The 24,421-nt window shown below is 37.1% G+C and overlaps 1 protein-coding gene and 1 long non-coding RNA gene across 3 annotated transcripts in view; one reads left to right on the top strand and one right to left on the bottom strand.

The window, feature by feature from the left end:
• Ir40a (Ionotropic receptor 40a) overlaps positions 1 to 24,421 on the top strand; it is a 146,681-nt gene that overhangs the window by 108,209 nt on the left and 14,051 nt on the right. The gene's annotated exons all lie outside the window — the stretch shown is intronic.
• On the bottom strand, positions 16,235 to 18,458 carry LOC139354001 (uncharacterized). The gene is made up of 2 exons (XR_011605067.1): positions 18,379 to 18,458; positions 16,235 to 17,665 (listed from the first exon to the last, which is right to left on the bottom strand). It is a non-coding gene; the product is annotated as an uncharacterized lncRNA (long non-coding RNA).

Genomic DNA, 24,421 nt, shown 5'->3' with positions numbered 1-24,421 from the left:
TACGCCAAATTTTAATAGCCTAGCTCTCATAGTTTCCGAGATCTCAGCGTTCATCCGGACAGACAGACGGACAGACGGACAGACGGTCAGACGGACAGACGGACAGACGGACATGGCTAGATCGACTCGGCTAGTGATCCTGATCAAGAATATATATACTTTATGGGGTCGGAAACGCTTCCTTCTGCCTGTTACTTACTTTCCGACGAATCTAGTATACCCTTTTACTCCACGAGTAACGGGTATAAAAATTAAAGATTATAATTTAAGATCAGGGAATTTAAGAAATATAATAAAAGATTTATACATTGATAAAAAGTAAGATAGATTTGTAATTTAATAAAAAATATCGAGAAACAATCGGGAAGATTTAATAAATAGCTTTGGTGAAATAAATCTAACAAGGGCAACCGGAGGTTCAGCCACAGCAGGCGGCTTAACAGTGGAATTAATAAACAGATTGATAAATGTTCAATTAAATGAAGTGAGCAGGAAAATAGAATGTTTAGAAGGAAGGTTAGCCACAGATGCAAACACTGTGGAGGATTACAAAATACAAACAATCGACCTAACTATAAAATGCGATACAACACTTGAAGTATTAAAATCTTTTCCAAAATTCACGGGGGAACCAACACAATATGTAGGTTGGAGGGAAGCCGCAGAAACTTTAATGAGTATAAAATTCAAAGTGAACAATATTTTATCGCCTTAACAATTTTACGACTTTATATATAGCGATAAACAACCAATACATATTATCTAGTCAGAACTAAGTTTCCTCAAGCAGGGACGAATGACAGTTACAGAATACTATACTGAAGTCAATAAAAAAATGACTCTACTAATAAACAAAACCATAATGGCAAAGGTCCAAGAACTAGAATCAAACAATTTCCGTGCTCAATTTGCAAACAGGTTTAATGGATTTAAAAATGAAAATAAATATCAGGGAAACAACTTACGATTTGATCAAAAAAGACAGAACATTAATACTAATAAAACGGGAAATTATTGGAGTAATAACCAGAATTATAATTGGCCACAAAAGGGAAATTTTTGGCAAAACGATAATCATAATAATAATCAAAAGCAACAAGCCGTCGAGCCAATAAATGTTGATCCATCGATTCAACTCCAGAATAAACCTAGTTACAATCGACAGCCGAATAATAATTGGCAGGCAAATAATAATCGAGGTAGATACAATAATAATTATTATCAAAATAATAATCGATCAAATTGCTATCGCACTAATCAAAATAGAGAGCAAACTCAAGCTCAGAACAGGGAACCAGATTGAACAGTAAATCAGCCAGCTAATAAAGTAACCAGATCAAATAATATCACCGAAGATCATTTGTTAGACCAGACCCCTACCTACTGCCTTAGGACAGACCGAAAAACCAAGAAGCTGTTAAAGATTTTAATAGATACAGGAGCCACTGCATGTTATATAAAAAAGGGAATTTTCAAAAATAAAAATGAGTTATCAATATACAAAAAGGTTACTACAGTTCATGGGTATTCAATCATTAGGTATTACCATATTATAAATATATTTGAATCAAAATGATTTTATGAAATCGAAGGATTAGAATCTGATCTGCTAATTGGAATTAATTTATTAAGAAAAATTGGAGCTATAATAAATATAGACAAGGGAGTCTTGGAATATAAAGGGAAAACAGAAAAGTTAAAATATTATGATAATGAGAAAAAAAATGAAATAAGTTTAATTGAAGAAAATAATATTCTTCCGTTAAAAGAATTTATTATAAAAAAATATGTTGATGATAAAAATAGCGAAAACACAGATTCATTATTTGTGGAAAATCGTGAAAAATGCTTGGGAACTAAAAATCCTGGGAGTGCCGACGTAGAAATATCCGTCAACAAAAATACAAATATCTTGGGAATTCAAAATCCTGAGAGTGCCGACGAAGTAATTACCGTCAAAAATCAAAAAAATAAAAATCGTTTGAAATATAAAAATTTCAAGCCCGCCGTCGTTGAGTTATCCGACAAACAACAGATAAACAATATAGGTACTGATCAATTAGACGGACTAAAGGAAAAAATAGTTCTCTATATTGAAAAAGAGCATTCAAAGATAAATATGCAAATTCCTTTTAGAACAGACATAAAGGGGGAAATAAATCTTATTCACGACAGGCCAATATACGGGAAACAATATCCGTACGCTTTTTCTGTCACCGACTTCGTGAACAGCGAAATCAGTAGAATGTTAGCAGAGGAAATTATAAGGCCTAGTCGAAGCCCTTATAATTCACCAGTTCTGGTAGTACCAAAGAAAGGAGAAAATCAAGACGGAAGCCGTAAATTAAGACTCGTCATTGACTATAAAAAATTAAATGAAAATACCATACCTGACAGGTACCCAATGCAAGACCCATCAGTAATTCTATCTAATTTGGGAAAAGCAAGATATTTTTCAACAATAGATTTAGAATCAGGTTTTCATCAGATATTAATGAAAGAATCTGATGTAGAAAAAACATCCTTTTCAATAAATAATGGAAAATACGAATTTTTAAGAATGCCATTCGGACTAACAAATGCACCAAGAATTTTTCAGAGAGCAATGGACGACATCCTAAGAGAACAAATAGAGAAAACATGTCATGTCTACATGGACGACATTATAATATTCTCAAACTCTATTGAACAACATTATAAAGACTTAAACAAAATTATAAATATATTATTAAAGGCAAACATGAAAATCTCTTTAGAAAAATCAAAGTTTTTAAACGCGAAACCAGTTTTCTAGGATACATCGTATCTTATAACGTCATCAAGACAGACCCAGAAAAAATTGACACCATAATTAAATATCCGCTTCCAAAAAATATTCGGGAACTAAGAAGTTTCTTAGGCCTTACGGGCTATTATAGAAAATTTGTTTTAAATTACGCCTCTATAGCCAAACCTCTAACAAAATATCTTGGAGGTCATAATGGCAAAATTTCAAAAAGAATGTCAACAAAAATGTTAATTCAGCTGGATGACCAGGCTATTAAAGCTTTTAACGAGCTGAAAGAAAATCTCATTGCTCAAGTAGAATTAGTTCAACCGGATTATAATAAAAAATTTACCCTGACCACCGACGCTTCGGACGTCGCAATTGGTGCAGTATTATCTCAAGAAGGTAAACCAATTACTTTTATTTCAAAAACCTTGACTAAAACGGAACAAGTTTATGCAACTAATAAGAAGGAACTTTTAGCCATAGGTATGGGCTCTTAAAAATCTAAGAAATTACTTATACGGAGTGATCGGAATCGAAATCCAAACCGATCATCAACCATTATCTTTCGCAATCTCTGATAAAAATCCTAATATTGAAATGAAACGCTGGTACTCCTTCATAGAAAGTTTCACTCCTAAAGTCATTTATAAGCCAGGTACAACTAATGTAGTTGCAGACGCCTTATCAAGAATTCAGATCAACAACTTAACTGACAGTAACGAATCGGTCTCAGATCAAAACACTCAGCATTCAGCAGAGAGTAGTTTTGAGAATGTTATACAAGAAACCCGTAAACCCTTAAACCAGTTTAAGCAACAATTGCTATTAGCAACGGGGAGGTATACAATACATGAGTCGATTAATATATTCGAAAATACCAGACATATAATAGAATTTGACACTCCCGAAAATCTGATATCAATCTTAAGAGAATATATTCCTCCTAATTTAACGGTAGGTATTCATTGTACTTTAGAGGACTTTTATAGAATTCAAAAACCACTTAAAGATAATTTTGTGAATAAATTTTTGTATACAAAAATATTTGTCCAAGATGTAGAAACTCCTGAGGACAGAGCACTTATAATCGAAGAAACACATTGCAGAGCACACAGGGGACTTGACGAAAATTATAAACAAATCAGTAGATTGTATTATTGGCCAAACTTACTTACAAAATTAAAAGAATATATAAAAAATTGTAAAATTTGCAATGAAAACAAATATAACAGACACCCAACTAAAATTCCAATTGGAGAAGCCCCAATCCCGACTAAAGAAGGCGAAAATTTACATATCGACATTTATTACGCGCAAAGTCTTACTTTCATAACTTGTATTGACGCTTACTCAAAATTTTTAGTAGTAAAAGAAATCCAAAATAAATTAAATATCGAAAACAAAGTAATGGAACTTCTTCAACAATTTCCACAAGCCAAAGTGATAATGACAGATAATGAACCAAGCTTTACCTCGGCCCAATTTAAATCTTTTGCACAAAGGTGCGGTTTAACTTGACATTACGCAGACCCGAGGCACAGTACCTCAAACGGACAAGTTGAAAGGGCACATTCTACACTAACAGAATTAGCTCGATGCATTAAAGAAGAATTTAATCTAACCGACTATTCCGAAATAGAAATAAGAGCCGCTCAAGAATATAATCAGAGCATTCACTCTACAACGAACCAAAAACCTTTTGACGTACTATATAATAAAATAGAGCACGATAACATTCCTCAAATTTTAAAAAATACACAAGAGAAAATGTTAGAAACACATAATGAAAACAGAAAAGAAAAAGTATATCATGTAGGACAGGTAATTTATGAAAAGAAACACGGGGAAAGAAATAAACTTAAAACTAGATATAAAAAACAAGTAGTTAAAGAAAATTTACCTAACAAAATAATAATCAACAATAGAAATAGAATTATTCACAAAGATAATATAAAATTCTAAAAATTTATATGTTACATTTTTTTTCCTTTCCAGAAAATGTTTTATCAGGTGCTCATACTACACCTTATTTTTTTAACAAAATCAGAAATAATAGACTATACAAGTCACGAGTATCTTTTATTCAAGGACAATAAAGACGTATTGACGTACGATTCATACGCAGAATTATTCCACGTAACTAACTTAAGTTTTTATAAAGAAATAATAAAATTGGAATCAGATAATATAAAAAGGGATACTAATAAAAGGTCACAATGGGAAATTAAATATGACATAGAAGTAATCGACTTAATTTTATCCCAATTAATATCAACTAGGTCAAAAAGGGGGATAAATGAGATAGGCACTGTGTGGAAATGGTTAGCTGGAACTCCGGATCATGATAATTTTATTAAAATACAGAATAAAATCGATGAATTAATTGAAAATAATAATAGGCAATTTATTATAAATTCCAAACTGTTTAAAGAAATAGAATCTCTTTCTGATGATTTTAAAAATGTTTTTATTGATCAAGATTTACAACTGCGAAAACATCGCTTACGATTATTAACATTTGATCTGCAAAATTTAATTGACACAATCACACTAGCAAAAATTGACGTTTTTAATACCAAAATATTAAACAATGATGACATTATGGAAATATTAAAACATGAACAAAAACCAGTAATTATCGCTGACTTAATGGACATCTCTGTTTTTAAAATCGCACTGCATAAAGAACTTGTAATAATTTATATAAAATACCCAATAATAAAAAACAGATGCGAAATATATTACGCTAGAGCGATTTCCCAAATCGATGGGAAACTAGTATTAAGCAATCAAGTCGCAAAATGCGCAAATATGTTTTATGAAATGTCTAACTTTAAGAACGAACTTTTTAATAATTATTGCACTTTAAATAATGAAAAAACTTGTTTTACCCGCTTATTAAATGGCGAGAAATCCACTTGTAAAAAAATAAGAGAGAAAAATAAAAAAATATACATCATACAAGATGGTGCCATTCTTATAAATGGTAACAATATTGTGAACAACTCTCATTTAAACGGTTCATTTTTGATAACATTTAATGGTACAACCGAAATTAATAATATTTCTTATACCAATTTGGAAAACAAAATTCTTTACTACTTAACTACGAACCACTTCAAAAATTATGAAATATCCGATTACATATTATCAAATAACTCAGAACTTTCTTTAGATAATATAAACATTTTAAATCCTTTCATTAAAATAAATAATACCAAAATATCACTTACCTTTATATTATTAATATTAATCATTATATATTTGATTTTTTTACTTATTATAAAATACAAAAATGTCATATTATTTGTAACCAAAAAACAACGGCCAGAACCAGAAAAATCTATTAACCAAGAAAATTTTTTAACAGAATTAAGAGATCAATTAAATGAATTTCATATTGAATCGGGACGATCCATTTTAGAAGGGGGAGAGTTATCCAACCCGTGAAACGGTTCCACTTATAGAATTTATAAACAAATTTTGGAATTCAATCTCAGCTATGTTACCCTTGCCTTCAGCGACATTGCCTTTGTTTAAAGACTCTGCCTTTGCCTTTGCCATTTACTTCGAGGGCCGCGCTTGACCGTCCTGCTAAGATAAATAAACCAATCGTAAAGTAAACACAAGCTTCCGTTCGAAGCCCAAACTTTTCCGTTCAAAGCCCACAGTATTGCGTTCTAAGTTCAGAACATATTGCGTTCCGATTTTCAATCAAATTGCATCGGTCAGCATAATTTCATTTCACAACGAGATGCGACAGTTTCAGCATAAGTTTTTATTTTAAACAAAAATTAAAGTTCTGGAAGCTTAAGAAAAGGAAAGCTTCTGGCCGAGGTTCATTGGAGAATTTTTTAGAATTAAGATTCAGTCCTATTTTATCCGAGACCGCGATCGGTTCACAATTTTTAAAAAAGTGTCTTGTATTAATTCAGTTTAAGAATAAAGGTTTATCACCCAAGTTTTAAAAATTAAAAATACATTTTTTTAATTCATCTATTAACGACGAATTTAATTTGCACTCGTGTCAATCGGAGAGCTTTCGGAAGAAGCTGCCGAGTCTAATAATAAGGAATTAAAAAAAAGTAGATTGTATCACAGCCGAAAAATGTCACGGATTGCAACAAACACAGACATATTGAACACACTCATTTTACGGTCGGACCCATTTATAACTGGGCAAAGAAAACATGGAAAGAAGGATAAATCAACGTTACTTGAATCTGTGTTCAACTAACTTGAAGAAACATTATAAATCTTTGTTATAATTATATTAATTCGTTAATAGCTTTGAAAATACCATTATAATAAATTGGCTTACAATATGATTGTTTAATTTATAATTTTTTTAGTATGATATTATTTTAGTAGGTGTATAGCTTGAGAATTAGACGGGGGAAGATTTTTAAATTTATGAAATATAAACAAAATAGTTGATTTTTCCTATGGCTGCAAATGTAAAACTACACCAACTTATAGTCTGGGAGTTTAGATAACATACCTCTAAAAATAAGAAAAAATTTGCATACTAATTTTCTATTTAAGGGGGTCTTCTCATTCAAAACCCGTTATTTGGACCCTTTTTAAAAAAATTCTTATTTGAAAACGCAAAAATAATTGAAAACTTTTTTTACTTATTGTATTACAAAAGGTTCAAAGTAAATAAAAAAAAAAATTGCCTCGATACGAGGGCTGTTCAAAAAGTAATGAGGCTTCAAAGTTGGTGGTGGAAAAAAAAGGTGTCGTCACGGCGGCGATCGTTCCTATAGCAGCTATATCATATAGACGTACGATATGGCCATTTCTTATAACATACATATATTTATAATGTTTTTTTTTAATTTTGGGAAAATTTTTGTAACAATATAACAACTAAAAGTAATTATGGCCGCAGCTCCATACAAGCCGAACCACTGTGCACTGAGTGCTCCGTTCGTCTATAGACCATCCCGTCACAGACCCTAATGTCGTTCCACCAAATCGAAATATTCCGACGACTTGAAATGATCTGAGCCCAAATTCACAATCATGATCCCTGGACAATACACCTGGAACAGCAATTAGCTTTCCCCGTCTCTGCTCGATTTTAAACTGGTATGCCTGCAATTTTAAAGCCCATCTGGCCAAGCGGGAACTCAAATCAGACTGCGACATAAGCCATTTTAAGGAGGCGTGGTCCGTTATTATAGTGAAATCCTGGCCATTCACATATGACCTGAAATTTTTCAAACATACAATGGCTGCTAAGCATTTCTGCTCGGTAACAGAGTAGTTTTGCTAAGCCCTGTTGAGTTTTTAGAAACAAATGCGGAACTGGTGGCGGCTTTCCTGGGTTCCTCAAGCTTCTGGTGGGGAATTTCTTTTATTAGCCACAGCGTGGGCTTTTTTCGATGGTAACTTAGCACTAACAGCTTAAACTTAACTCTAATATTAGGAGAGCGGGGGTGGAGACTGTTAACAGTCCAAGAGCGAGATGAGAGACCATCTGGACCTAACTGCTCTCGTCTGTTAACCACTAACATTAACAGTAGCGCCTCCTTGGCGGACATTCTCTAGTGGTGGTTTGGAGAAAATTGCTCTCGCAATAGGAATCTGATTCTTTTAACCTCTTAGTTGGTATGTTTCCACCTCCCAAAACTTAGTGAGAAGTTTTTTCAAGCCCCTGTCACTCGTTTCGGTTATCTGGGTCGTGAAAGCTGGTACCCGATTTTGGCTAGATGTACTAGCAACTGGGCCGGTAAGCACCCAACCGAAAATAGTTTCCTGACCTAGGAGAGAACCACAAATGTTTGTGCGCGTGCCGCTCAGCAACACGGACGGTAAAATGTCGGCTCCGATCAGAACATCTATCTGGGAACTCTCTAAAAATGTTGGATCTGCCAGGGGAATGGCAGGTAAATCAATCAACGCATCTCGTGGAATTGGGTAAGACGGTAGCTTTCCGGCCAATTCAGGCAAAACGTAAGCTGCGGTTTTTAGCTGAAGGCCTGGCTTATTAGGGGCTGGAATAGAAAAATGACAGAGGCTGGTCGTCTGAGCGGAAACGGTCTGAATTAAGCCCGAAACTTGGGCTTGGATATGGCGAAATGGCAGCTTAATCAGATTGAACAGGCGTTCCGTAATAAACGTAGCCTCAGAGCCCGAGTCTATCAGAGCGCGAGCCCTGTAGTACGTTCCCAAGTGGCATATGTCAATAATGGCCGTGCCTAGCAAAACTGCTCTAGCACCGGTTGCTAAATAGTTCTGCACACTGGGCAGATTTTCTGAACCGGTGGCGGCCCCCTGTACCGCTGGGTTTTGTGGGCCTGCTGAAGAACTAATTGCGGAAGTTGATCCACGGGAATTGGGGTTGCCTTTATGCAACAGTGTATGATGCCGCGCTCGACATGTGAAACAGCTGTGAGTGCTAGTACATTCACGTAACTGGTGGCCTCTCGCGAAACAATTTAGGCAAAGCTGCTTTTTTTTTATGTAGTTCGTTCGCGCATCCACAGGCATCTGAAGAAAACGCTGGCATAAGCGCACTGGAAGACTCTCTTTTGAGCACAGATCGAAATTCTTTGGTTTTGTGACCACCTTAGCTTCGAAGGAGTTGAGCTTCCTGGAAACGGATTGACTCTTAGTGTAAGAGTGATTGCTGGTGCTGGGTTTCATATTCTCAATCGCCTTCAGCGTTCGGTACCGGTCGCTAAGAAACGTGTTCATTTCATCCCAGGTCGGAATGTCGGTCTTGGATGACTGCTCCCATAAGGAGAGGGTCAGTTTTGGTAATCTGCTGGAGCACAGAAATACCAGGAGACAGTCCCAGTTCTGTAGGTCTTTCAGAGCCTGGCCAGATTCAGAACTTACGGAACTCAAATTAAAAAGAAGTTTGAGTTGGCTGTTTACTAGCAGTCTCTTATTTTCGAAACGGTTTCGAAGCGCTGCCCATGCTGAATCGAAACCCTCATTTGTGAGAGGGGACTTGGCTACGATTGCCTTAGCCTCGCCGCTAGTTTTAGCGTTGAGATGAAAAAGTTTTTCGACCGATGTCAACCTAGAATTGTTGACATAAACTGCTGTAAAAAGATCCCTAAATGTTGGCCATTTCAGATAGGAATGTAAGTGGATTGATTATTGGTGCTTGTGGCTGAGCTGAACCGCTAGCTCCTCGTACACCGAATAGCAATATTCATATTTTCGGTGCATAGTCGCCAGAATCTCTTCCGCCCCTTCAGTCGTAATGCTGGAAATCGTGTCTAGACACGCTTCAAATTCTTTCTCGGCTTTGTCCCAGAGTGAGCGGACTTGTTCCTTACTGACTTTGCAGGTGTGGACGGACGGAGATGACTGGAGTTTCAATCGTCGCTCTGAAATGGCTCATACGGTCGGACACCGTGATGAACCGCGCGAGGGCTGCAAATGCAATTTCGTTACTCATTTTTTCCTAAGAACGAGTTGCTAGCGACTTTACGGACTTGGTCTGGATTTGTGGCCTAACCTTTGTGATCGACTTTGGGGCTACTGGGCTTGGACCTGGCATTCCAGAACTCAGATTATCTGGGCCGCCCTTGTTTGCTTTGTAAAAATTAGACCCACCCGGAAAAGTCTGTCCTGGAGTGTGGTCACGCTGTTAAGGATCACCGGATTGGATTCCAAGAGAAAAAGAAGGACGAAAAATAGTATGGAATCAATTTAATTTGATTTAAAAAAAAAAACAAAAAAAAATAAATTAATATTTCGCAGTGGCTGCTCCGTTTTCCCGTTATGGCAATTGCAAGCGTTCCGCTTGTGTTCGCTATTAGCGTTGCAGCTCCGGTCTTCTTTTGGAATATGTGGAAACGGAACTGTCGCACATCAACTACTCGATGTGCGAAGAAATAACGAGAATTCGGAACAAATGCAACTGCTCTATTTGCAGTTGTTTGTTGTGCGCTAGGAATAGGAAAATTAATATATATTTCTCACCGTCACGGCTTGGAAAAAAAAGTATTTATTTATTTTTATTTAATGGATGTGAGCCGCCGGTGTGTGCGAATTAGCGCTGCTGAAATAAATATCATGCAAATTCTGGAAAGGCGTATCGTGTTGTGTTCGGTGGAATCAGGTTATTTTGATTTTTGATAACATTCTTAAACGTATACATATAATAAATATCGTTGTTGAAATTTTTATAGGGTGTACCGTATGAACTTATGTGCTTTTCTTCTTATGTACATATGTTGCAGTGGACAGACATATGTACGTACATTAATAAGCATGCATCAGGGTTATATGTGTTTATGTATGGGCGTATGATTTGTGTGTTTGTGGGAACTCGGAAATATATGTGTGTAAATATCAATTTTAAATTTGTAATTTGCAATAATTTTGGAAATTGGAAATAATGTGGACTGTATTATAAATGTTGCTGTAGAAATGTTGGAGGGTGCAACGCGAATGGAAGTATGTGTATATGAATACGAATATGTATGGAAATGGCAAATACGAAAAAGAAGCCAGAATATGGCGATCGTATGCACAATGGAAATGGCCAATCAGACAGATATAAGAAAATTGGGTTCTTGGCAAATATCTGGCTGGTCGGCAATGGAAATATGGAATATTCGTACTTATCTTGGATTTTTTGAAGAACTCGGAAAAACTCCGCCGCTGAACGCTGGAACTCATAACTGTTGGAAATATCCGGTCGATGGATCATGAACTGGAGGGTGGCGGCTTTTCTGGGTTCCTCAAGCTTCTGGTGGGGAATTTCTTTTATTAGCCATAGCGTGGGCTTTTTTTCGATGGTAACTTAGCACTAACAGCTTGAACTTAACTCTAATGTTAGGAGAGCGGGGGTGGAGACTGTTAACAGTCCAAGAGCGAGATGAGACCCCATCTGGACGTAACTGCTCTCGTCTGTTAACCACTAACATTAACAGTAGCGCCTCCTTGGCGCGGACAAATGCTATTGGACACTCCTCTCCTTCAGGTGAAAGTTTGTCTAGCACTTCTCCAACCCCGGTCTTGTTGGCATCGCAGTGTATGTAGAAAGGCTTCGAAGAATCGGCACTTCTGAGGACAGGAGCTTTTTGCTTAATTTTTTTTTTTGATCTTTTCAAACGCCACTAATGCTGCTTCGGTAAACTTAAACTTCCGCTTGGACGTGAGCAAGTTCGTTAATGGAAAAGTAATTGCAGCCAATTTGCCAATAAATTTTCTGTACCACCCACAGACCCAAGAAACTTCGGAACGCTTTGTGGGACTTGGGAATAGGAAAAGCGGTGGTAGCCGAAATTTTTTCCGGATCCATAGGTAACCCATTTCCCACAATGTGAACCAAATATTTTACCGTCTTACCACAAAATGTACTCTTCCCAATAATTATAGTCAGACCAGCTCTTTTAATATGGCAAGCTTCTTCTTTGAGGATTTCTAAATACCGTTCGAAAGTAGCCGAAACTAAAAGTAAATCGACCAAATAAACAATTACCCTGTCCGTCAATTTGGACATGGATGGTGTCTCATTGCAAAGTCCAAGCGGCATTGCTTTGAATTGGTACAGAGGTCTTCCGGGAACAGTGAATGCAGTTTTATCCCTTGATGCCTCATCTAGTGGGACCTGCCAGTAGGCGTCCTTTAGGTCTTTCGTCATAAATTCAGCCTTTGGCAGCCTGCTAACAATTCCACTAATCTGGGGTAGCGGATACGCATCCTTTTAGGTCAACTCATTTATTTTCCTACTGTCCAGGCACAAACGAAATTTCCTTGGCTTTTGTACAATCACTAAAGGTAATGACCAAGAACTTTCGGATTTCTCGATGACTCCTAGCTTCCACTTTCGATCTACCTCAGCATATATTGCTTTCTCCATGGCGGGCGAAACCGGATAGTGCCTTTGCTTCACAGGCTTGGCATTGACTACGTCTATGACATGAGTGATCAAATTGGTTTTTCCCAATTCCAAATGAAAGAAGGAAACAAGTTCACTACATTTGCCAGCTGAGTCCTTTGATCACAAGCAAGGTCATGCTCTACGGACTTTAGGTCCAGCTCACATATGCTAGCTTTCTTGATTATTTACTCTCTCTGCAAAAACAAAACAAAGTTTGTGGTTAATGTAGTTTCCGAAAAGAAAAATAGTTTTTACTCTGAACTTATAGCGAAAATAAGCGTAGACACCAGTTAAATGGGTAAGAAGATCTCGCATTCACTGTGAATACTGCAAATCTTCTTGGGAACCGGCAAGGTTGCCATTTAACCTAATTTAAATAAACAAACAAACAATTAAAGTCGAACGCCGCATCACGTTCCTATGTCTTTAAATTCGGCTCCAGCAAACAACCGACTTCGCAGCAACACCAACAACGTTGTGAGTCCCGCCGAGCGCATGTCTGATGCTCCGCCTCCGTGGCTCCTAGAGATGCTCAACTCGCGCTTCAAAGAACAAACTGAGCAAATAGCATCCGATGTGCGGGACGCAGAGGAGCGTATTCTAGATGGGCCTACGAGCCGCTTAGAATGCATTGCAGGCGAGATGAAGCAGTTTGGAGAGCGTGTCACCATCGTGGAGGGCGAGGTGGCACAGTTACGCGCTGGAACGCGTCAAGCATCTAGATCGGGAGGTTGTCGAGCTGAGCTAGCACCGCCACCGAAAATGAAGGAGCTGTAGACCCGGTGGTTAAAATACGCATCAGCACGAAAAAATCATGCTGCTCCGGAGATTATCGTCGCGCAGCAAAAAAAAACCAATCTTGCATATGATGGGCTTCGACTCACAAGCCGCTCTCTATGTCAATGAGCAGCTATTTAGGGAGCACTATGTAATATTTAAAGAGGCAATGAAGCTTAAAAAGCGCAGACTGATCTCTGCTATTTTTACCCGCAGAGGTCTAGTCCACGTCCGGTGCACTGATAAAATCTAATGCATCGAGAGTATGGATTAGCTTTTGGCGCTCTCGCAAGACCTTGACGCTGATAAGTCAGACTCTCCTCTCTCTTCTTAGCTCCCTTCATCGTCGCTCGCTGCAACTTCGCCATCTGCGATGGACCGATTTGCCACGAATTGTGAGGGATTTCGCCGCTGATATGTTCCTGTATCTTAATCTAATTATAATAAGGTACTTTAAATTCATATATTCTCTCTACATTTGACTTAAGATTTTTCAAACTCTTAAAATCACGACTCTCTTAAGACTCTTTTTTTTGTTTAGCAGAGGTGCGTAGACTACATATTATATCAAAAGCAATAGGTGCGTATGCGTTACTGATTGTCTGGTCTGTTGATGATGGATGACAATGTATGTTCGCCGAGTGCGAGCAGCTATACGATGCTTAGAGTACTTCGTAATCAGAGAACAGGCCTTCGTATATGCCATTTTAATGCTCAGCGCTTCGTATATGCCATATTAACGCTCAAATTAAGGTATTTATTTGTTAATTCTGACATCGATGTTATATGTTTTGTCCGTAACGTGGTTTTCGTCTTATGTTAGTGATTCGTTAGTAGAGTGTAGTGGTTATGATCTCTTTCGTTCCGACCGAGATAGCCACGCTAGGGGAGTAGCCTTATATGTAAGTAAACGTCTTAATGCAAGTTTTTTCTGTAAACATCCGAGTGATAGCTCCGTTGAATGGATATTTGTTCAGATCACGGATACATTATACTCATCAAAAATTTTAATAGGCGGCGTTTATAGACCAAACCGATTTATGGACTACCAAAATTTAATTGACTTATTGTCGTGTATGTCTATTCCTTATTCTGATGTTATCCTTGCTGAAGATTTCAACAGCAATATTCTAAAGGAAAATAAATTATCGGGCGACATCGAATCTATTGGCTTAAATTTAGTAAACTCATCAGTACCTACACATTTTTCAATCCACTATGATACTGTACTTGACTTATTTTTTGTAACTAACTGTCATAAAATTTCCATGTATAGTCAACTTTCAATGCCAATGTTTTCAAAACACGATCTAATTTATTTAAGTTATAATATTAATACAGGGTTAACTGAAATCCATATAGTTTATAGGGACTTTAAAAATATTGACTACGCCTTGCTAAGTACCGACTGTAATTTATGTGACTGAGACTCTATTTATGACTATACAATTATTAGTTCTCAATTGACTGTACTACAAGATAATATAATAAACTCGTACTTATATAATCGATCAGTACCATTAGTGACAAAAATGACCAAGCCACGTGAAAATCCATGGTTTAGTTCAGCAACTAAAGTACTTATTGACAAACGGGATACTGCATTTCAAAAATGGAAGCGATACAAGACAAACCAGCACGAAGCGCATTTCTTTACCAGATTTAATAGGGCAACAACGAGTCAGCAGAAATGTGCTGATATTAAAAGACAAGGCATTGGTATGATGAATTTAACAAAAAATGTTTAAACTGCAAAGTACCTGATGTAACTAAAGATGACAATGTTGATCACCTACCTCAAAATACATATTGAAATTGTGATAATATAAATTGCGGCTGTTATAATGGTACCTGTGATAGTAGTTTTAGTTTCGCGTGTGTAACTGAGTCTGATGTCCTTAAATCAATGTTACTAAGTCAAATGCCACTGGATTCGACGACATAAACCCAAAATTTATAAAGATACTATTTCCATAAATATTACCATACATAACTTTTATATATATACTGCCTTGACACAATCAATATTTCCCGACTCTTGGAAATTAGCTAAAATTACACCGGTTCCAAAATCTGCAAATGAATATAAGCCAATTTTCTTCCTACCATATTTGTCAAAAGTCTTCGAATGACTTAGTGCTGGTCAGATGACAAATTATTTAATAAGTAATAATGTTCTAACCGATAAGCAATCAGGGTTCCGTGTTGGCAGAAGCTGCACAACTGCTATAATTAAAACATTTGAAGACATTAGGGAAAAAATGGATACTGACAACATAACATTTTTGACTCTTTTAGATTATAGTAAAGCATTTGACACGGTAAATCACGAAATTCTTTGTATTAAGTTAAAACGTCTATGTAATTTCTCGCGTGCATCAGTGCAACTAATTTGTTCTTATTTAAGAAATCGTGGGCAGTCGGTTTTCGTAAATAACGAGGTGTGTCTCAACGATCCGTCCTAGGTCCATTACGGCTCTCAGTGTATGTAAATGAATTACCTAGTAATACGTCAAACTGTGAAGTACACATGTATGCTGATGATGTTCAATTGTATGTAAGCCGTCCCATTCGTAGATTTAACGAATGTGTAAGTGTCTGTCAAACTGAATTGGAAATTGTTAGCCAGTGGGCGAAAATCAATGGGCTAGGCTTAAACCCGAAAAAATCTAAATGTATTGTTGTAGGTAAAAGAGTGATGGTTATTGAGTATGTGAAATCTGCAATTAATTTAGGACTTATGTTTAATCAAACATTGACGTGGGATGATCACGTTAATAAATCTGAGGGAAAAATGTATGCAATACAAAACAAACTTCGTGAAGTGATCCAGAACAATAAAAATGTCTTTATTGCCGCTTCGTAATCGAGGATATGGTCCTATAAATAAGTATAAAGCTTTTGGAAAAATCATTGTGACTTAAGGTGGCCTTAACGCAAGAGTAGGGGCTTTTGAGGCTTTACAAGTTTCACAGGCCCTAACGTATATTTTTACCTCCCCTACTAAGCCTGGCTAAAAGTAATAACGACGGACTCTTTTAATAGTCTAGTGAATTCCCCAGTAAGATGACAAGGGCCGATCGTGCGCTTTCGCTAAGACTACTCCAATAAGACCCATCGGGATCCACAACTTCCAATTGTAGCTGTCATGGACAGGCTTTCCCACTGAGTGCTCCGCTCGTCTATAGACCATTCCGTCACAGACCCTAATGTCGTTCCACCAATTCGAAATATTCCGACGACTTGAAATGATCTGAGCCCAAATCCACAATCATGAACCCTGGACAATACATCCGGAACAGCATTTAGCTTTGAAACTGAAACTTTTCAAACATACAATGCCTGCTTAGCATTTCTGCTCGCTAACAGAGTAATTTTGCTGAGCCTTGTTCAATTTTTTAGAAACAAATGCTATTGGACACTCATCTCCTTCAGGTGAAAGTTGGTCTAGCACTTCTCCAACCCCGGTCTTGTTGGCATCGCAGTGTATGTTGAAAGGCGCCGAAATTTTTTCCGGATCCACAATGTGAACCAAATATTTTACCCTCTTACCACAAAATTTACTCTTCCCAATATTTATAGTCATATCAGCTCTATTAATATGGCAAGCTACTTCTTTAAAAATATCTAAATGCCGTTCGAAAGTAGCCGAAACTAAAAGTAAATCGACCAAATAAACAATTACCCTGTCCGTCAATTTGGACATGGTTTGTGTCTCATTGCAAGGTCCAAGCGGCATTGCTTTGAATTGGTACAGGGGTCTTCCTGGAACAGTGAATGCATTTTTATCCCTTGACCTGCCAGTAGGCGTCCTTTAGGTCAAGGCTCGTTATAAATTCAGCCATTGGCAGCCTGCTAAAAATTCCACTAATCTGGGGTAGCGGATACGCATCCTTTTAGGTCAACTCATTTATTTTCCAGGCACAAACGAAATTTCCATGGCTTTTGTACAATCACTAAAGGTAATGACCAAGAACTTTCGGATTTCTCGATGACTCCTAGCTTCCACATTCGATCTACATCAGCATATATTACTTTCTCCATGGCGGGCGAAACCGGATAGTGCCTTTGCTTCACAGGCTTGGCATTGACTACGTCTATGACATAAGTGATCAAATTGGTTTTTCCCAATTCCCAATGAAAGAAGGAAACAAGTTCACTACATTTGCCAGCTGAGTCCTTTGATCACTAGCAAGGTCATGCTCTACGGACTTTAGGTCCAGCTCACAAATGCTAGCTTTCTTGATTATTTACTCTCTCTGCAAAAACAAAACAAAGTTTGTGGTTAATGTAGTTTCCGAATTTTACAATTTTTGCAAAACTTGGTGGAAAAGCTCCTAAAAAAAATAGTTTTTACTCTGAACTTATAGCGAAAATAAGCGTAGACACCAGTTAAATGGGTAAGAAGATCTCGCATTCACTGTGAATACTGCAAATCTTCTTGGGAACCGGCCAGGTTGCCATTTAAACTAATTTAAATAAATAAACAAACAAATAAGGTCAAACTTATCTGTCCACACTTTTCACACTCTTCACGTCGCTACATCTTTAAATTCCGCTCCAGCAAACAAATGGCTTCGCAGCAACACCAACAACATTGTGAGTCCCGCCGAGCGCATGTCTAATCCTCAAAGAGCAAACTGAGCAAATAGCATCCGATATGCAGGACGCAGAGGAGCGTATTCTAGATGGGCTTACGAGCCGCTTAGAATGCATTGCAGTCCGGTCCAAAAAACCAAAAACTCTTCTGTAGATCCGGTGGTTATAATACGCATCAGCACGAAAAAGTCATGCTGCTCCGCTGTATCGGAGATTATCGTCGCGCAGCAAAACAAAAACTAAGCTTGCATATGATGGGCTTCGACTCACAAGCCGCTCTCTATGTCAATGAGCAACTATTTAGGGAGCACTATGTAATATTTAAAGAGGCAATGAAACTTAAAAAGCGCAGACTGATCTCTGCTGTTTTTACCCGCAGAGGTCTAGTCCACGTTCGGTGCACTGATAAAATCTACTGCACCGAGAGTATGGATTAGCTTTTGGCGCTCTCGCAAGACACTGACGCTGATAAGTCAGCCCCTCCTCTCTCTTCACAGCTCCCTTCATAGTCGCTCGCTGCAAATTCGCCATCAATTCATATATTCTCTCTACATATAACTTAAGAGTTTTCAAACTCTGAAAATTACGACTCTCTTAATTAGGTATTTCACTCTCTCTCAAGACTCTTTTTTATGTTTAATAGAGGTGCGTAGACTAAATATTTTATCAAAAGCAATAGGTGCGTATGCGTTACTGATTCTCTGGTCTGTTGATGATGGATGATAATGTATGTTCGCCGAGTGCGAGCAGCTATACGATGCTTAGAGTACTTTGTATTCAGAGAACTGACCTTCGTATATGCCATATTAATGCTCAACGCTTCGTATATGCCATATTAACGCTCAAAGCTTGAATAAAATTAAAGAACTTAGGGATTTTTTTTTGTTAATTCTAACATCGATGTTATATGTTTTGTCCGTAACGTGGTTTTCGTCTTATGTTAGTGATTATGATCTCTTTCGTTCCGACCGAGATAGCCACGATAGGGGAGTAGCCTTATATGTAAGTAAACGTCTTAATGCAAGTTTTTTCTGTAAACATCCGAGTCATAGCTCCGTTGAATGGATATTTGTTAAGATCACAGATACATTACGCTCATTAAAAACTTTAATAGGCTGCGTTTATAGATCAAACCGATTTATTGACTACCAAAATTTAATTGACTTATTGTCCTCTATGTCTATCCCTTATTCTGATGTTATCCTTGCTGAAGATTTCAACAGCAATATTCTAAAGGAAAATAAATTATCGGGGGACATCGAATTTATTGGCTTAAGTTTAGTAAACTCATCAGTACCTACACATTTTTCAAACCACTATTATACTCTACTTGACTTATTTTTTGTAACTGACTGTGATAAAATTTCCATGTATAGTCAACTTTCAATGCCAATGTTTTCAAAAAACGATCTAATTTATTTAAATTATAATATTAATACAGACTTAACTGAAAACCATATAGTTTATAGGGACTTTAAAAATATTTACTATGCCTTGCAAAGTACCGACTGTAATTTATGTGATTGAGACTCTATTTATGACTATACAATTATTAATTCTCAATCACAACAAGATAATATAATATATTTGTACCTATATAATCGATCAGTACCATTAGTGACGAAAATGACCAAGCCACGTGAAAATCCATGGTTTAGTTCAGCAATTAAAGTACTTATTGACAAATGGGATACTGCATTTCAAAAATGGAAGCGACACAAGACAAGCCAGCACGCAGCGCAATATAAAACTCTAAGAAAAATGTTTCACAATTAATTAATCAAGAGAAACGCAAATATTTCTTTACCAGATTTAATAGGGCAACAACGACTCCGCAGAAATGGGCTGATATTAAAAAACTAGGCATTGGTATGATGAATTTAACAAAAAATGTTTAGACTGCAAAGTACCTGATGTAACTAAAGATGACAATCTTGATCACCTACCTCAAAATACATTTTGAAAGTGTGATAATATAAATTGCGGCTGTTATAATGGTACCTGTGATAGTAGTTTTAGTTTCGCGTGTGTAACTGAGGCTGATGTCCTTAAATTAATGTTACTAACTTCAATAAAGCTTTGTCTTTCAGTGAACGGTCGTGTTTTTGTCTTTCGCTCCGAATTTTGGTTCTTTTTGTCCATAAACCATCGGGGTTTAATTCATATTTTCATACATCTACATATATAACTTTTTATGTCCCTAACAACATCCGTTCGCTACGCGAGTGCATAGTGATTGTTTCGTGTTTAAATTAACAAAATTATTTTGCATGTCTTATCTCTGTGCAGTGCTTGTTGTTATTGTTTTTTTTAATTGCCTTTTTTCTTTTCTTCCAAACGCTGTTTTGAGCGGTAAGAGTCTAAACGGTAGTTCCCGCTCTCCCGCACTCCCGCATATAACTTTGTTTTTGGAACATCAAATACTTACGCTCCCCCAGCTTACTCACTCCCGCTCATTCTCTCCCGCTCTCTAACTCTCTCTTTTACTTGCGTAGCTTTATTCTCTTGGCACTGTGGTTCGGAATATCGCGATTATGGCTGTCTGCAATTTAAAGAAATGCAAGTCGTTAACTTCGGCTGGACAACAGAGCATTCCGTGCCATTCGTGTGAGAATATTTTTTATGCAAAATGCATTGGTTGTTCGGTCCTGGTACGCGATGCAATCGACATGAGAAGTGGCTTGCGCTACTACTGTGATGAATGCATTGCTTATGAAACCCAGGCACTCTCTATAAGGCGGCTTACAAAAAGCACTGTTACGGAATTAATCCGGAACAGCCGTAGAAATACAGATATGCTTGTGGCGCTTGAGTCGCAGCTCACTAGCCGTATGCTATCTGAGCCCGACTCTCCTAAGCGTAAAAAGATCGCGGTCGATAGACAACCCATGGTAGCCCCTAGTGTAACTCTCTCTGGCGATCCGGGGTCTACAGCACAGCAGTCGATCTCAGCCGCCGCACAAATGGTACTGAGATCGAAAGCTAAAAAAGATTTGGTTTCCGAATGCAAAGGACGCGAGATTTTGCCGCATGAGCCGCCCGAAAAATCTGATATAAATAATACAATAATAATTCCAACGCCTCATGTTGACTTAACATCCGGAGTACCGACTGAAACTGGTAGTGCAGCCGTAAATGCCGTAGTACCAAAACCTGTCACATGCGTGGTACCTAAAACAGTCACCTGTGTACCGCAGCGGAAACAAATTTTTGTTTCTCGGCTGAATCCTGACCTTTCATACCAGGGCATTACGGCTTACATCCGTAACAAAGTTCATATTGATGATCTAAAGGTTGAACGATTTAATTTTCCATATGCTAGGGAAGTATCTTCATTTAAGATCGGTGTTCCCTGTGCTCATTTTGCAACTATGTGCTCAGCCAATTTTTGGCCTGTTGGCATTTTTGTTAAAAAGTACGAAGCTAAAAAAAAAAAAATCGTTCAAACGAAGTTGGAAATCCCTATAAAGAGCCATCCACATCTACATCCTCATTTATCTGAAAAAACTAGATTTTTTTCTTCAGCTTTCCTATCAGAATACAAGAGGTTTACAAAGTAAGTTGACCAAATTTTATACTGATAGTTTTTCGTTGTCTTCCCATGTTATTGTTTTTACAGAAACCTGGTTAAAACCGGAAATTCTAAGTTCCGTAGTTTTTCCAAGTAAGCCCACAACTTACAGGCTTGATCGTCCGTCCCGACGTGGAGGTGGAGTTTTAATTGCAGTTGACTGAGAATTAACGTCTCAAGTAATAACGTCCGACGAAACAAATGACATTGAATTTCTGTGTATAAAACTTTCCCTTCCGGGTATTTCTATATACATAACATGTTCATATATTCCGCCGTCATCTGAATTCCAAATATATGCGAATCATCTGTCCGCTATCCAGTTTATTTCAAGTAAACTATCAGATAGGGATCAGTAAATAGTTTTAGGTGTCTTTAATATACCTAGGGCGACATGGTCCACCGTCGAAACCTCAAATATATTGTTACCTTCAACGCAGCATGATTTTCGAGACGGTTTGCATGATATTTCATTGTCTCAAGTAAATCATGTTTTAAATTTATTAGGACGATTACTCGATCTATGCTTTGTTTCCAGTCCAGATTGTGTCTGCATAGCTAGAACCTCTGCAATTATTTTACCAGAAGACCCATATCACCCAACGCTAGAGCTGACTATTGACACGGCTACAAAAGTGTATAAACTATCTGAAAAGTCAGCTAAACGCATCCCCTGCTTTCGTAGAGCGATCTTTACACTCATTAATAGCCTTATAGCTTGCTCGGATTGGTCCAATCTGTACTTATGTACTAATATAAATGAAGCGGTTAATATATTTTATAATGTATTGAACGAAGTTTTTGATACATGCTTTCCTACGTATTATCCTAAACTTTCAAACCAACCTCCGTGGTTTAACAAAGAGCTGCCACGACTTTAAAATGTAAGGTCTAGACTCTACAACAATTTTAGAGCTTCCGGTTCACAAGATGCCTTTTCCCGATACTTAAGTGCTCGGTCTGATTTCACCGTGCCTAACGCCCAGTGCACAGTGGTTCCGCCAGAGGCCAAAAATCAAAAAAAGTGATAACAACGAATGTTCAAACTTCTTGATGGCAAACTGGTTTTGTCTGGAAGTCTAATGGGACTTTCTAAAAATAGAATGCAAAGCGTGATCATGAGTACATTTTTGCAGCGCAGCTGTACTTAGCAAGAATTTTTAGAAAACAAAATTGCGCTTCAAAGTAGTCAAACGTTTGATATAGTGATCCGATTTTCATTATTCAAAATGCATTTTGAAGTTGAAGGTATTTACTTTAAATGTACGAGTATATATTAAGAATTAAATAAATCCAACAAATTTCTTAGTGAAATTAACAAAATCGATTTAATATTTTTTGTGTATTTTGTGAACGTCTTTTTTATGTTTACCTAAAGTATTAGTTGTGTTCCCCCCCGATTCCACCATAGATATTATGTTCATTGTATTAATCAGAGTTTTTACTTAATAAAGTCAGCTGCATAAACTTGCAGATGTTTATGAAACAATCAATAATCCAACGCATCTTTTTATTTCTAATATATGGTGCTCCAAAAAAGGCACACACGCTGACGACAAGTAATTTGCTGATGTCCAACAAAATTTGATGAACTGAATGCGTGTATACATCCAATTGAACGTAAGAAATCTTCTATTTTACAATATGAGTCTGATTGGCTGACTATAACGGAGTCAATTTTATTGAAAAATACAAAAAAATGTACCCCAAGAAAATGCAGAAAGTGCTCCACGCGGCCGTAAAAAACTAAATTTTATGGAGTCTTCAACGACAGCTGGTCGAAATTGATGAGACCGCTGTCTCTGCATTACGCAACGAAAACCAAACCCAAAATGTATTGCCAGCGGATCCCACAGAAGTCATTTATCTTTTAATGGAGACCGAAATGACCAAACACCAATATTTGTTGATTCGGAATTTTGTAAACAGCAAAATATTATTAGATTTTTTTCCTAGCTATCAATGCATCCTGACAACATATCTGTAGACGAATCCTACGCAGAATTCGAACTTGAAAGCTTGTTAAATAACACACGAGCATACTTGAGCTGTAATCTAATGTTATTGAAACAATTGCAGATGATTCTGTTGCTCATCTGTTATTATTTGGAAAATGGGGGTTTTATGGAAGTACGGGCCATAGAGAGTACAAGCAAACGTTTTCCAATAATGATGTAGACGACAAAAGTTTATTCGTTACATCTTACGTGCCTCTTCAACTTATTTCAAAAACTGATCAAAAAGTAATTTGGAAAAACCCTCGGCCTTCGTCAACTTGTTATTGCAGACCAATTCGATTCCAGTTTAACAAAGAGACCACCGAAGTATCAAAATCAGAGGAGAAAAACTTTAAGGAGAAAATAAATTTTCTAATACCTACAGAACTATGTGTCCAAAAGAGCAAAATATTCGTTGAGCATAGCTTACAATTGACTATGGTAGATGGAAAAGTTTGTAACACCTTAAGTGAATCGCACTCCACTAAATGTTATATTTGCGAAGTAAAGCCAACGGAGATGAACAATTTGAATGAATGTTTGGACAAAAAGGTATCAACAAAATTTTTCGAGTTTGGCTTATCTCCACTGCATGCAAAAATAAGATTCTTTGAATACTTTCTTCACCTTTCTTATAAGTCAGTCATAAAAATGTGGCAGGCCAGAGGGCCCCAACAAAAACAAAAAGTTTTAGAAAGAAAGAGATAAGTTCAACGGGATTTTCGAGATAAAATGGGCTTAATAGTGGAGCAGCCTAGAGGTGGTGGCAAAGGAACATCCAACGATGGCAATGTAGCGAGAAAATTTTTTTCGAATCCTCGGTTGTCTGCAGAAACAACAGGCCTTAA

Source organism: Drosophila suzukii, assembly GCF_043229965.1.
Source record: "Drosophila suzukii chromosome 2 unlocalized genomic scaffold, CBGP_Dsuzu_IsoJpt1.0 scf_2c, whole genome shotgun sequence".
Lineage (NCBI taxonomy): Eukaryota > Metazoa > Arthropoda > Insecta > Diptera > Drosophilidae > Drosophila > Drosophila suzukii.
Note: the sequence above shows the minus strand (reverse complement) of the source record. Positions and strands in the feature narration are given on the sequence as shown.